Consider the following 5,551-nt stretch of genomic DNA (forward strand, 5'->3'; position numbering starts at 1 on the left):
TTTGATATAATATTTTATGAGAGAAATAAATTTGATGGAATAGTTTTTGAAAAATTGGATAGTGTCAAAGCTTCCGAAATTGTTGTGTAAACAGAAGATAGGAAAACATATATGTTGCTGCGTCAGAAATATATGTCTAAATTTACGCAACTAGGTGGTGAAGTTGTTATTGAATATAGAAATAGTCTACAAACAACTGTATCTTAGGGTATTTGAAATGAAGTGCATAGAGGATGGTGCCATTCTAAAGAATTTCATTGAATGGGAATAATTATGTGAACGATTGGTTGTCATGAAACATGAATTTGATTAAATTAGAATCTAAATACTCGGAAAAGTTAAAACTCCATTTCGACATTTGAAAAAGAATTGAGTGTGTGGACTCATATTTTTCTATTTTTCCACACATACACTTCTTGCTTAATTAACCGAATAAAGTCTTGTGGCTAATGTTAGGATTAATAATATCTATATCATTCCTTCATTTTCCCTTAAAAGTTGTTCTTAATGTTCTTAAAAATTCAACAAATTTTGATTCTATGAAAAAAAAAAATAACTCTCAATCTAATTGCTATGTTGTTGTTATTATTATTATTCAATAACTATTTTTTCAAGAACAAGGCATAGGGAAGAGGATTGGACTTGCCAGGCAAAAATGCAACACATTTACTACCTTAACCATGCATCCAAGAAATAATTGTAACTCATTTGTTTCTCTATCATGCCAAATTACTTCCAATAAAAATTCCATCTGCACATAACACTTAGGACTTGGTTATCCTTTCTTTAAAGTTTTGAGAGTCATATTTTCCCATCTATTTCAAGGATTGAGTATTTCATAAGTTCATTGTGAGGTAGGTAAATCTGCTAAACATATTAGGAAACAAAGCTCTAGTTCTTTTCATCTAATTTTAGTGATATTTGAGGACCTTCATTAGTCCAAAATATTGTTAGAGGTATATGGTTCATTTCCCTAATTGATTCTTGCACTTGATTCTTTCTCCTTAAACAAGAATATATTTTAGCTTCATCGTTTTCAATATTATATGGTTTAAAATTGGTTTGGGAGAAAATAGCGAGGCTTATAATAGATATTTTCATGGACTACTAAACATTTTCTTTATTTGTTGAGTCCCATGGAATTATTTATGATTACTCTTGTGTCAATATCCCAACAAAATAGGACTAACTAAAGGAATTTGTTAGATACTCAAAAGAAATGGAAGGTGCACGGGAGACATGCAAGAGGGGACGGCCAAGATCACATACATGCGCAGAAGATTGACGGATTCATAGATCACGCAGGAGCGAATCGACATAAAGGATTTTCCTTCGCTGCATACTATGATTTTATCTTTCTTTTGCATTTTTTGTTATTTGATTATTGAGTAAATACTTTTTAAATTTGAGATTTGATAATGTTTTGGTGTTTTAGTTTTGAAGATTATTGATTTTTTTTTTATAAAAGATTTTTTTTATTATTATTAGTATTTATCTAATTTTGGAAATAACGGTTATGATTGTTGAGTGATTAAATATTTTGGTACCGATATTTATTTTAATTTGATAATGTATAGTCAATTCAGGTAAGATATATGTAATTGAATTCGTACTTGAATAGGTGACAACCGGGTTGAATAGTTTATTCCCGGAGGTTTCTAATTGTTCATGTTAGGTAGTAATTATTTGAATTGGATTTTCTAGATTGGAATGCAGTTAGAAAATGTTTCTTGATAACTATAACCAATTTATTGATAGTCTCCTAAACACTAATTAACTTTATTGAATTGATGATAAAACGTAAGTACCATAACTACATCATCTATTGAGGTAGACAACCGATCGATAGTGAGTCCCTCATTAATTTGATTGTTCTATTATTTTATTTTATTTACTTTAGACAAATAAAAAAAATCTCCCTTTTTTTTTATTTATTGAATTATAACATAAAAGAGTGAATTACACTATTTCTGGCGATCTATTCTTCCGTGATACATTAATTTGAGATCACAGAGTATATCAATTTATTTGATTGACTATGCAACCAGTCAATCATTTCACAACTCCTGATAATTTGACCTAAATTTTATAGAGACGATGAAGGAATAAAAGAGAGAATTAAAGATAAAAAAATCTGTCAAACAATAAATCGGAAAGTTGTGCTATGATGAGCTAGACTTGGAATGCATTTTAACCTCAACTGGCTTTGAAATAAGACATTAAGTTGGACGACGAACAATAATTCAATGATGTCGTTCGAGCAAGGAAAAACAAGAAGGCTTGAGATGTTCCTTCCGAAGCAAAAAAGAAAAGATTGTATTAGTGGTCCGGGAATACCTTCCCGGCCTAGCTACAGGCGGGCCTACGGCCCGGGGGATATATTAACACTTTGGTGGTTAAGGACATCATTGAAGTTTGGAGGGCTAGACACTTTTGTAAACAAACCTTAGCAGCATTATGGAAGGGCCTGAAGCTAGCAGGGTCAACGCCCAACCTCTAGATCATGACCATTTTGGGTTGAAAGGTTCAACTTGCCAATATTGTGATTGCTTCGTGGAGGAAACGTTGGAACTGGTTAGGGACTTGGTTGAATATCTATTCCTAATAAAAATAGATTGTCGGCCCCCATGAAGTCTAATTTTGAGTTGCTCTCATCGATCAAATTGGAGAGTCGTTGGGATTGGGTCTAGTCGCACTAGTCACTTTATGGAGTTGGCATTGAAAGTTGTCGTATTTGCATTTGATGGAAACTCACTGTGGCAAGCCATCCCATCGTCTTTTATGGAGAGTCAATCGGTCTTCCCCCTTTGGTGTATATTTTCCTAATTTTATTTTATATGATAAATATTCAATATTTTGTGAAATATATGGGGTATTATTTTGTCATAAAAAAACAAAAAAATGATTGATAATGATAGCCGGTTCCAAAAGATTTTTTTATCAACCATATCAAACTAACCAAATATGAATTTGTTAATGTGGAGTCCAAGCATCCAAATGGGGAGCAACTGATGGTGGTTAGGTTAGCTGCAACCCAAAAGAATGCAATTCCAATGAGATCATAAATAAGTGACGTTTTGGAATGAAAATGGTGTCATTAACAAGATCATAATGATACAATCGAAGCTGAGGAAATAGGTTTAAAAATTCATCTATCAATGAATTTAATATTGAAGGAAAACGTTTGCTGAGATAAAATGTCCCAACCGTACCACACTTATTCCATAATCTATCCTTTAATTTTCTTTATCTTTCTTTTCTTTTTTTGTGTTGTGAAAATCAATTAAGACCCATTTCTGTCATTTTTATTTTTTTTTAATCAATTTGTATTATTTTTCCTTAAACTCGGGAGAATCCACTTAGAAGACGAACAAAAGTTTGGCGTAATGAGGTTTGATAACTTCAAAATTGATCATATGTACTACTTGCAAAACATATTTATTACTTAAGATTTACTAACATTTTGGTCCTGCTCAAGCGAGATCCTAGCTCAATTCTTATTAGTCCGAGTGCAGCGATGAAGGCAGTCACAGAAGGTGACAAGCGAACGAATATTCCGCTCAAGCCAAAGTCCAGAAGCTAGCTTATCTCCACCATTCCAATGTGACTCCCAACTACTCCCGCTCAAACGAAGCAAATGTCTCCCAGTGGAAAAGTCATTCAATTTCAACAAGCGACGAAAGTCAGCTCCACTCGAGCGCCGCTGCTGCTGCTGATGCTGATGCCCTCCCTTTACTGAAGTTAGGAAGATCTGTACAAGTGAAGCGAGGGAGCTAGGAGTTATGGCAGTTTCAATAGAATGTAACAACACAACACAATTGTTTAAGTGTCTAATTGCCTATCAGTTACAATAGAATCCCAAAAACATTTCAACCTGCATCTACTTTCTTTTTTTTTTTTTTGAAAAGCTCTATACTGTAAGGGGGTTTTCTCTAATTAGTGAAGGTCATGAGATAAATGGAGTCTTCTTCACCCCTGACCGTCTTTCAGTTTCGCCATTCTAGACGACTTTATTGTTTTGTTTGTCACTTTGATTTACTTTTTTGTGATATAGATTCACTGTTTTATTAGTTGTTAATGAAATATCATATTATTCTTCATCTGTATTTATCCTATAATCGCATCACAATAACATAGAGTAGGTAGTTCATAGAAGTTAAGTATGTGGATGGCTTTTCGACCTGCTTAATTGTTGATCTGAATTTAATCTTGGTTCAAGAGAAGTATCATAGGAGTAGAGCTACTAGTAAAACAATATAAGTAATAATTAATTAAACATGGGTGTTTGCTTATCATGTCCTAAAAATATTTAGTGACAATGATTTTTTTTTAAATAATATTTTTAACGGGTATTGCTGAAGTCTCCTTTTAATTCTTACATTTACCGCTCACTTTTCATTTAACTAACAATCGTCGCTCACTCACCTCATCATTATATATATACACCGGTCACGCTAGCCACCTCGCTCCACTCGCCATCGCCCTCACTGCACTCATCTTTACAATCCTCGCTCCATTCGTATCTCACGGCTCCGCCTATTACTAATTTATTTTAATTCTATTTGTTTACTATTTTTCTCGCGCAAGCGAGACCCTTGCCGTTTTCCAACTTGCTAGACTCAGTTGTAAATATTCTTTTGATTTCTTTTCGTGACTTAAAATTCCAACTTGCTAGACTCAGTTGTAAATGTTCTTTTGATTTCTTTTCGTGACTTAAAATTCCTAAACTGGACCTGAAAACTAACAGGAATAAATAAGTATAAAAAATATAATTTTGATAGAAAAATTAGGGGCTACAACAACACTTTTCATTAGTTCAATATCTATCAGTCGCAATATGCCAAGATTCACCCTCTCTTTATTTCAATAAACAAAGCCTATATTTTCTCTTATCAATGGCATAATGAACTAGATGTAATATGCATTTTTTTAACTTCATCTGACTTTGAAATAAGACTGCAGGTCAAACAACGAACAACAATTCAATAATGTTGTTTGAGTGAGGAAAAAACTAAAGGGCTCGAGCTATTCCTTCTAACTTTGAGGAAATCGCTGGTGTTTTGGGGGCAAGGCGGCATTATGGAATAGCTTGAAACAAGTAGGATCAGCACTCAACTTTCCAGTCATGATCACTTGCGGTTGAAAGGCTTTAATCGCCATTGCTAACGTCCAGACTAGTTGGAATATCTATTTTTAGTTGCGCCCATTGGATCTAGTTGCACCAGTCGATGTATGGAGTTGACATTGAATGTTGTCGCCTGAGACATTTTGGGTATGGTTCGTTGCTAAGTAGATCCAATGGATGAAAACTCATTGTCTTCAATTGGCCTCCACCCTTTTGAGATTCTGATTTGTGTATTTTACAAACTTATTTTATGTGACAAATATTCAATATTTTGTAAAATATAGGGACATTATTATATATGTTGCCACACAAGAAATTCCATCGATAATGATAAAGTTGAATTTCGGATCAAAACCGACTTAGGCCAACCCAACATGAATTTGTTAGCATCCAAATCGGACCGATTAGGTTGGTTAGTAGCAGCGC

Source organism: Andrographis paniculata, unplaced genomic scaffold, assembly GCF_009805555.1.
Source record: "Andrographis paniculata isolate CXL003 unplaced genomic scaffold, ASM980555v1 Contig58END, whole genome shotgun sequence".
NCBI classification, from domain to species: Eukaryota; Viridiplantae; Streptophyta; class Magnoliopsida; order Lamiales; family Acanthaceae; genus Andrographis; species Andrographis paniculata.